The 10,633-nt window shown below is 35.8% G+C and overlaps 1 long non-coding RNA gene across 1 annotated transcript; it reads right to left on the bottom strand.

The window, feature by feature from the left end:
* Window positions 1-4,762: 4,762 nt before the first annotated feature.
* Window positions 4,763-10,260, bottom strand: LOC139979231 (uncharacterized). The gene is made up of 4 exons (XR_011797130.1): window positions 10,183-10,260; window positions 8,042-8,174; window positions 6,846-7,019; window positions 4,763-6,110 (listed from the first exon to the last, which is right to left on the bottom strand). It is a non-coding gene; the product is annotated as an uncharacterized lncRNA (long non-coding RNA).
* Window positions 10,261-10,633: the final 373 nt, after the last annotated feature.

Raw genomic sequence — 10,633 nt, 5'->3', positions numbered from 1 at the left:
ATGTGTCTTTAGGTGTAATGCGTTCTTTTAAAATATTTTCCCGACTATGTCCACGAGCTACACCCCTCCCCCGCACCTCCACTGTCCTTGCTCAAGCGCTTCCTTCCACCTGATGTGATTTGTTTTTCTTATCTTATTTGATCTCAGCTTTGTGTTAAAATGTTCATGTTACAACTGCTCATAGCAGTGTCTTTCGTCTATTGAAACAATAAATAACATAGTGTTTTGAATCACAACTCCTGTCCTGAAGGAGCTCTTAATAAAGCTCAAGTCTTTATGAATCACAATCCCTGTCTTGAAGGAGCTCCTAATAGAGCTCAAACAGGATTCAACTGGCTATCAAATCATTTGTCTATCCGATAAAGGTTAGGAATTGTTAAGACTGTCGTTACGATTGATTTAAGGCTTAATATGAAAGGACAGGATAGAGTGGTATTAGCATTTGAAAATTGTCCCAACTGGTTGAATATTTTGTTCCGTTATTCATCCGCTGGAATGGCGCAGGATATTACGATGCCGGCACAGCCGATTCGATTGCTTTTATCTTGAAAGTACAACAACATAAAATCACTTTTGAAGTTGAAAGCCCTACCACATCTCACCCCCAGGTTAACATTGGAAAGTATAATAGTTGGAAAAAGTAATATAGATTGACTAAGTCAAATAATGATATGGAAGGCAACATATGATACTCTATAACGAAAAGTTTAAAAAAAATAAACATGAGAATCATTTCCTTCTATGCTCCTATTATTATGATTATATGTATATATAAGTAGCCTATAACATTCCAATCTTCAGGATATCATAGGTTATTAGGTTTCACGTCATGAACGTAAAACAAAAACTGTTACAAACGCCTGTTATTTTCACAATTAATTAACCGTTTTGAATACAGTATCGTACTTTAACGTATTTTAACAATAATTTACTGCAAACTGTAATGAAAGCTTCAGATATTCGTTTTTAGGCGATTTGTGATAGCTTAATAAGTGTTGCCACAGTAAATTACTTCCAGCAAGCATTGCATGTTTTGGACGGCGCCAATTTCAGGAGCAATTTTTGCCGGTTTAGTGCGGCTGTTATGTGCTCAAATTTAATATACATTACTTGTACATTGGTTAAAAAGATATACTATTTTTGTAGTTAATTGGTTTCGAAATGACTCGATATAACCCACAAGATATGATATCATTCATAACAACGTTATTTTCACCAATCATATAAACATTAAAATCCTCCATAATGTAACACGACTTACTTTCATCATTCATTTTACGTAGCATATTACAGAGGTGATCTTTAAACAAAGGTAGGCTACTTGCCGGGTGGTCTATAAGCAATACCAACAACAAACTTTTTTTTTTACATACGGGACGGTAATTTCGATAACGACGGACTATATAAAACCATTGAGAGTGAAAAGACTATTGTGGTCACAGGATGTTAAGTTATTAATTACAAATAGACAAGTTCCCCCAACCATTTCGTTTTTTCGATGTTGTTCAACAAGGGTATTATAATCTATATGAACAAGGGATGACGGTTGATCATTAAACCACGTTTCAGTAAATCCAGAAAAGTTGCGATTAAGTGCTTAATATCCTCAAAGTTCTTGTTCAGACGTCTTACTATTAAGGTGAAAATAAATTAAACCACCGTAAGCTATAGATTCTTAAAATCGTCAACATCAAAATAACTACAGTTTGTAATATATAAATCCTCAATAAACGCATCAACCTTATTAAAATGCAAAGAATCCTACTCTGCTTCAAAGTCACCCGTTAACCTTAAAACTTCATTTGTATCAGATGCGCTCTGAAAGGGAAATGCGTTATCTTTAGTTAAAGTATCATAGGATGACCAAAAAAACCCCCATACAATCTCAGATCACAAAGGAAAGACAGAAAAATATATAAATAGAACATTTACAGTGAGAAGGGGAAAAATGCCAAATTACATCATTTGGATGGAGATGCGATTTTTTTATTTTGGCTTCAGTTGGTCATAAGCTTCTTTTTGTGAATTCGTTATTGTTCTTGTTGACCAACGCGATGATCCTGTCATCATGAGACCCCGCTGATTTTACTAAGGGTTGCTTTTTGTTACCTGGACCAATTGTTGGTTTGCCTTTGTGCGGTCCTTTTAGATTACGAGTTTCGTGCCATTTAATTTCTTTCTGTTTTTATTGCATTGATCACTAACCTTGTAGTTTTGGAACTTCGCGATTATGGCCCTTGCCTTGATCCTTCCTGCCGACACGATGTTGCCGATCAATATCCGAAGGACTTAGGTTGAATCGAAGATGTTTGGAAGCGGGAAGCGAGATGGTGACATCGGTATTTTCGTTGGGTTGTTCGTCAATACCAAAGAAACGAAGACAGCTCCTCCATGAGAACTGTTCTAACTGATTTGAACTGATTTGGCTTAAAGCGGAATTGCACTGATCTTCCAGTGAAGTGATTTTATCTTGTATGGTTTTCCTTTTCATTGTAGCTCTGTCAGTTTCAACTTCAAGGTCATAAACATTACCAGAGTGTATCTCAATCTGCTTCAGAAAATCGTCCATTTTGTTGTCCAATCATCGATCGATGCAGGCTTGTATATTTTTCTTTCAAAGTCATTGCTAGGTAAGATTTGAGCAAATTTCATTGCAACAGGTTCTGCAGTTCCCTTTCTTTAGTTTGTGATCTTGTCGACATTGTTAATGGTCCCTGGACTGGCTTAATGCAAAGTGTACGGAAACCGATTGGGGTTGAATATGGCACACACTGAGTATAGTGCAAATAAAGCTTAGGCTTGATATGATGTAACTTACGGTAATTCCGTCTGTTTGGTATTTTTTCCAATTGATTTAGACGTTTTTTTCTTCTTAAATAGCAGCCAAGTTTTAATATATATATATTTAGGTCTTTCATAAGTATTTGACAAGATAATTCCTTTACATCATAACGGTAGGCAATAGAAGTGCCCAGGGAGAGAAATATCACGCTGAGTAATGATTGATACGTTAAGTTGTGCAGATCACAATAATAACACACAAAGGAACATAATGTAACTAAAGTATGCTATAGAGCCTAAATGATAATGAAATCTAATTAACACAGAACTTACATTGCATTGCTCTGTAGACAACATGCATTCGCTTTTCAAGAAAGAGGTGAATGCTTGGTTCATTATACTGATGTAATGTTGGTTGTCAATCTGTCAGTAGCTGTGCTGAAAAACACTTACTCTGACTTTAATCCTTGTTTTAAGTTGATTCCACTTTATAGGTTATTGTCAGTTACGGTCAGATATTAGTGCGAAATTTGTTTCCGAATTATGTGTAGGAACATAAAACAACCAGTAAACACAACTAAACATCTAACAAAAAACAGAACAAGTTTCGAACAGGCTTGGGAGCAAAACAGTTGCTTGGTACCTTCAACGTGTTTCGGGCTTGTAAAAAAAAACTCGTTTTATTTTGCCATACTCTCATTCAACTTGTAATTATATACATAATATATACAATGCAAAATGAAAAAGTTCATTTGGTGATCTAACACTACAACCAAAGAAAAAACAGCTACTCGGTATCTAATATAAACTGGAGGTTACATGGCAATTCAAATATAGGTGCTCAATGGTTTCTGTATCCATTCTACAGAAATTACAGGGCAGGGTTATTCATTTTGTTCCTTAAATATAAAAGCCTACTGGACATTTCCATTGATGCTACTCCAGACAATGATGACCCCGCTTTATACAATAATATTACCCGCTGTTTACATACCTTTAATTGTCAGGCTGTTATATGGGGCGGAGACTTCAACTTTGTTTTCAATCTCACTACTGACGAACACGGAGGGGAGGCTAGCACAAACTTTAGAGCAGAGGATGAATGTCGCCTTACAATTGTTGAATGTAATCTTATTGATATTTGGAGGGAAGTAAATCCAGTTACAAAAGCTTTCTCCTGGTATTCCAACATTGCCGGATTTCACTGCAGAATCGATTTTTATCTGATTGCTAAGGTTACAAATATTGAGTTCCAGCGCCCCATCCAATCTGACCATTTCGTAGTAATTTTATAGTTGCTACTTTCTGATAAGATAAGAGAAAGGGATTCTGGAACTCTCAACAATTCCCTTCCAACTGACAACACTATGCTAGTACACTTTGATCCTGCCGGCCAGTGGGAAATTATTACGTATAAAACATTACAGCCTGTCAACAGTAACGTTTTTAATCCCGGTGCATAATGTTCTTAATCCAAATTAATGTTTCTTTAATCAAATCTTACTTCTAATGATAAAGACATTTTTGAAAATTCTACAAGTCACTATTTATGGAAAGTTAATTACAATATAAATAGCAAAGATTCTGCGAGACTCAAGGGTTCACTTTGGGGTACCATTCCACTAAGTTTGAAGAAAATCGACCCAGCCGTTTTGGAGTTTTTTACACAAAATTTGACACAGACACACATTGCACATGTAAGGAACATTACACTAAAAGCTTAAATCAAATGTTTCCTGGTGTTCCGTAAAGACATACTGTTTTGGTATATTGACTGCAACATCTTACAAAGGGACGTGGGCCCATGGATGTGGAACATTAGGGCAGTGAATCCAGCACAGACATTGGTTGAATTTGAAAAGGATGCAATTTTGGATAATGAATTGAAAGCATATGACGTTTAATTGATCAACCAACATGAGAAAGGTTAGTATCGAAATATATAAAACAATTTGATTTTATGAACTGTTAAACAAACAAATACATTAATAGAAAGAAAGTATTAAGTATTACAATGAATGCGATACATTTATCTTTAGGATGAGCATTTTAAACATTCATTTGTGGCAACCTCTCGTGTCGTATTATTGTAAGAGACAGATATATGACTATTAAAAGTTGCAGAGAAGAGGTTGGTGGAGGCTGGGTTAGAAAAGTGTGGATCCATTGATCACATGTGCAGTTACAAAGGAAAAAAGAACAAATAGGGGTAGCGGTACACTATCTGATTTCATGGAACACAGTTTTTTATAGCACGTAAACCCAAGTTCCGCAATATCCAAAAGCCTCCTTTCGGCAAAACAATTATTTTATAGGTCATTTCCACGAATAAAATAAAGCAAGTTTGCCTATTAGGTTGAAAATCTTGAAATGAGTACAAGACCAACTAGACCGATTTCTGTTATTGTGCTGGTAGTTTGCACAGCTTCATCAGTAGTAATTAAGACATCATGCGTTGCTGAATAGGACAGGTGGGTCCAGGTTGGGTTACACTCGTGTGGATACCGTTCATCTCATGGACAATAATTATAGCATTACATTTCCGTAGTACACTATTTGCTCCATCTTGAAAACATGCAAACTGTAGGCATTTTAAAACACGAGTTTTGTAGATCGTTATCCTGTTATCATTGTTCACTGAATCATTTTAAGATCAATTTGTTATGATATTTACCTTAAAAAGGGTTACAAATTTGTTCTAGTGGATTTTTGAATTAGTTAGTCACTACCATCTGGATGGCATACCTTAAACATGATATGATTATTGGTATGTCTCCTCTACATTGACTTATTTTCATCAACAAAATCCCGATAAAGTTACTTGAGTAATTTTGAAAAGAAAGATAACTCTTAGTTGTAAGAGTTCAATTCAACAACATCAACAAACTGTGAGAAGAAAACAGATCTCAGATTTAACCATTTAAGCTTCAGATTAAGAACTAAACAGGTTAAGAAACACTAAATGGCATTGTCACCACTGTAATCAATAAACTAATTTATATGTGAGATTGTATACTCTTACTGTTTCTGACATTTTTGAGATCATAGTCCATCACATATAGTCCACTACTGCGTCAGTATCACTAGTCCAATTAGTATTCCCCAGCTAGACGATGTGATTCGCGTTTGTCCGTTACAAAGAGTTGTATCACAGACACACACCTGGGCTGTCTTTAAGTGAGTACCGAAAGAGCTTCCTCTAGTCACGTGCCAACCTAAGGTAGAGTGATCCTGGTACTGCATGCCATCTCTACAATCCGTGGAATTCCATCCAAGTTCTGCAGCCGAAACGCATTCCGACGTCGTAGATGTTACACCAACTTCGCAATCTGATACCAGAAATTTGAAGAAGACTTCTTTATGTTAGTAGTGCTCTATGGCACCCCAAAACATTTCATAATGACAGCATATCTTAAATTATCCACAAGGCCATAATATATATGTCAGTTATGTACTATTCTTTATATTTTAGAGACCTGTTATTGTTGGTGACTCTTGTGGCGTTCCGTATCGCTGAGCTTTGGGGTTGGAAGAATAGCTATCATAGAAAGCTGTGTCCTTAGTCTGTGATTTTGTAGGATGTCACGTAGTCATAAATGGATGGAGGAAAGGAGGGCGGGAAGGGATTGGGGTGGCAGGATAACAAAATCCAGTAATTAATATTAAGGCTGCAATAAAGATACATGTACATTTACATATTATTTCGAATAGCTCAAATACTTAAGAATAAAATTGGAAGTAACATTTGCGTATTCATCAATATCTTCTGAATCGAAATTTTAATAGCATAATGTGTCAGGTGCTGATAATTACCCGTAAAATTATCGGGTCGGGTTGAATTGAACGTTTGTTCCATGAGTGGTCTACGTTACGACCTAAATTAGCTATTTGGAAGCAACCGTGGATTAACTGCTTGGAATAGAACTTTGGTTGTCGAAGCATAACACATTGATCTTATGGACTAAGTGACATTTTCTACCCAATCTGCGGTTAAAAACTTTCATTAACATGATCGATATCGAGTGATCCGCATTTTATTTTGCTTTATAGTCACTAAAACTTACTGTCACCCGTAGCAACCACCAGTAAACATCTGTCGTCTGTGTTCATACATTCTTGTTCTGTATCAGTCCCTGGATATTCATTTATTTGATCCAGTGAATTACAGGACGAGTGGTAGATGCTGTTATACCAACGACATTCCAAATGTTCGTACTTGAAACACTTTAATGCGTCACCTGTATGTCACATTATAAGAAACAAAATAAACAGGGAAAAAGTTAATATTATAACGGTGCATGAAATTGACCGCGTTTGTCTGTGGAGCGCCGTCGGTGCCCATTTTTCAGGTAATGTCCATACAGTATATACCCAATTATTAGTTTGACTAGTAAGAAATATCTCACGTCCAAAAGGATTATAATTACAACTGGACTACGATGTCCTCTTCTTGACCTGACACAGCAAACGATAAATTTCTTCATTTATCACCACCATAGATAACAGCGATGCATCCAGGATTTCTGGTTAAGTGGAGTAGATACGGACATAGTCAATACTGACACATAGGTGCATAGGAAAACGTAAGAAATAAGTAAGAATTGCCGTGTGGTAAGTGTGCTTGTATTATCCATTTTGGTCCTTTTTTGGAGCAAAACAAAAGAATTTCAGAAGAGGAAATCCAGACCGATGAGCATTTGCCTTCTAGTTTTTTCTTTAGAAATCTCAAAAGCGTCCATTTTTACAAGTTTTTTATAACATGAAGTACCCTTGTCAAATAGAGTACCATATTGATATTTCAAAGTGTCTTTTAGTTGACACAGTTAGAAATTGTAATTTGATTTGATGATGAAAATTAAAGTACAGAATGCACAGTGGATCCCTTTCGCCGGGGATTCTAGAGGTAAGCTAGATTGTGATTTTCTCCTCAAATCATAGTCATGTGTGTCAATACCCTATGAAACTTTCGCCTTTCTACCAGTATACATCCTCTGATGACATCAAACTTGTACAGGAGTATCTGCATTTCTGTTGGAGCTTCACGGAGTACAGCTTCTTCAAGATGGTGAGAAATTTAAAAAATAAATAAATAAATAAATAACAGAGTATTAAAGCTTAGGCCTTATAATTAGCTGCATGGGCACAGTTTAAACGATATCATATAGTCATGTGTCTTTCACCTTCGATATCTGTATCATATATATATATTAATATTGCTTGGTGGAAATACTTGATATTATCTTTTAACTTTGTTACTTACCACATGTTACGTAGCCCGATGCAATTAAAAGCAGTAGTGAGAGGTTGGTCTTTAAAAACATAATTTCAAACTGAGCCTTTGTAAGTCAATAAGGTTTTCTTCTCGTCTTTTATTCAGGCACCAAACACAGATCCTAAAAATCAAATAATAAAATATAAAACAAAACAGAAGAATTAACTAATAGATGTTTATGAAGCAGTTATGGTCACGTTATAGGGAGAGGGACATGGAGAGAGTGGAAGTGTGCAGCAGGTACAAGCGTACACTGTTTCAAAAAAGCTTATCTTATCTTAACGACTTTGAAACATTTTGATTCCAACAGATTGTGTCCAAATGGTAATATCAGAGCCTAAATAACTGTGAAACACATTGATCGATATTCGAATAAAGTCTGAGCTACATGTTAAAATGACGAATTCTTGTTCCGTTGGTGAGATATCAAATATGACATATTTTGTGTACGATTTTATTGTACAATAAGCTGCGATGAATTCCACCGGACTACACCTAACAACTAGCCTTTGTTTTTTTCTTTAAAACTGAATTGGTTATATTATATTGCAAACAATTCAAGCGGGTGCATTTATATCTACCTTTATGATTATCTTCAGACGGTGATAATTTTCTGTTTACTTTTCGCCTCACTTAAAGTTACGTACGTCATTAGACTCATGCAAATAATATAAATTATTAAAGCAAATAGCGTTATCATGACATCAGAAATTTATTGACAACGCCTTCTTCAGTTGACTCTCGTGAGTAAAAAAACACACTAATATAGACGTATGGAACGCCGAACATAAAACCAATGTGTACTTCACCCTCTGCCATATCCTATGTGCAATCCACTCTCCACCTGTTGTTCATGATTTCTATAGTTTAGGATCAAAACCGAAAATGGAATATTTATCTAAAACCTTTTCAAAACGTTGGAATTCAAAATTTTAGAAAATTCTTTGAAGTTGGATGGACATTTCAAACATTATATTCCATTTTAAAGATCTATTATATAATTGAAGTTTCTCATAGGGAAATCTCTGTAAAAATTTCTCTTTGACTTTGGCCAGTAATGTCTTCACACTTTACTTTACATTACAACAAATCAAATCCTTCGAAAAGAATTCAATCAGAATTCAATTCAATCAAAAAATTTAATCAAGAATTCCTTGTGGAGTGTTAGCTCAGTGGTTAACGCCGGTGACTTCCAATCATAAGGTCCTCGGTTCGAGTCTCTTCAAGATTAATGTATGTCGTCCAGTTACACAGTTGTTGACAATTGACAATTCATAACTATGGACGTTAAATGTGAATGTAAGAGACTTACTTCGGTCAGCTTCGGTCAGCTTGTGGCTTTGATAAGCCAATGAAGCTTCTTCGCGAGTTCCTGCTTGCACTATGATCTAAAATACATACACGCATACACACAATCTGAAGTATGTTTACATGGGGTGGGGTGCTGGCGGATAGCACAAGGTGTGAAGACCAGCGGAACATAATGTAATTGAGGAACTAAACGTAAATCATAACGCTGATATTTCAAATATAATACTTCACTAATTCCCTGATCAAACACACATGTTAAATAACAAACTTGGCCTTGAGCCTCGTATTTTAATTACACCATATGTCCACGTACAACGATTGTTGGCGGTCATGGGATCTGTTGAGTGAGCAAAGCTACTAACCAATCTTTGTGTCAGCTTTTCTTTCTTACAAATGGGCCCTTTATTGTGTGAGGACAGAATAAATAATCTAATAGTAACCAATTATTTACCAACTGAAATGAGGAAAAAAAAACATAATACACGAAGTCCGCTAATGATCTGTTTTCTGCTAATGACCTTCTCGTAGATAGTTGGGCAGCATCAAAAAGAGTACGCAATGTTTAAACAGAACGGATGCATCTTTATTGCTCTTTAGCTGCGGGGCCCTTGGTCTCCGGGCTTAAACCTTCGCCACTTCTCATTCCCTTAGCGTTATGCCATTGAGACGTTAGGTCTGTATGTCTATCTAATGAGAATGTAAGTGTTAAACCTATGTAATGTTCAATTGATAAGATACATGTAAATAATTATTGTGATTGCACCAGGCAAACGAATTCAAACTAGCTGAATGAAAGAAAAATAAAAGTTCCAACTTACTTGCAAGTATTCACGTTTCCACTACCTGTCAGTATAGGACTCTATCCGAAACCCACGACCTTAGCCTTATAAGTGAAATGCGTATGTAATAGTCTCAATAAAACAGTCGTTTTGAGAAAGTTATAACAACGGCAATATTTTTTGTAAAGGTCAACATTTAATGATCAAATAACTTTGTAAACTTTACTGAAATCTTTGTCCTCCCATTGTGCTAAAGTACGTTTTGTGTGTTTGCATTTGTTGGATGATGATATGTTTAACCAACTGAAGACCGCGGTTTTAACGATGTATCTATTTATACTGTTTATTTTAGGGAGTTTCCAACAGATAATTGCAAGAATGCCATCGTGGGTTCGTTGTACTATTACGGTAGTCGGTGGCGGATTGCGTAGCGAACCAGCTGGTCATACTTTGTAGCATATAACGTCTACGTATACATTCATTAGAATAT

The sequence above is a fragment of the Apostichopus japonicus genome, chromosome 13 (assembly GCF_037975245.1).
Source record: "Apostichopus japonicus isolate 1M-3 chromosome 13, ASM3797524v1, whole genome shotgun sequence".
Taxonomy (NCBI): Eukaryota; Metazoa; Echinodermata; class Holothuroidea; order Aspidochirotida; family Stichopodidae; genus Apostichopus; species Apostichopus japonicus.
The sequence above is the reverse complement of the archived record's forward strand: the minus strand, read 5'-3'. Positions and strand labels throughout refer to the sequence as shown.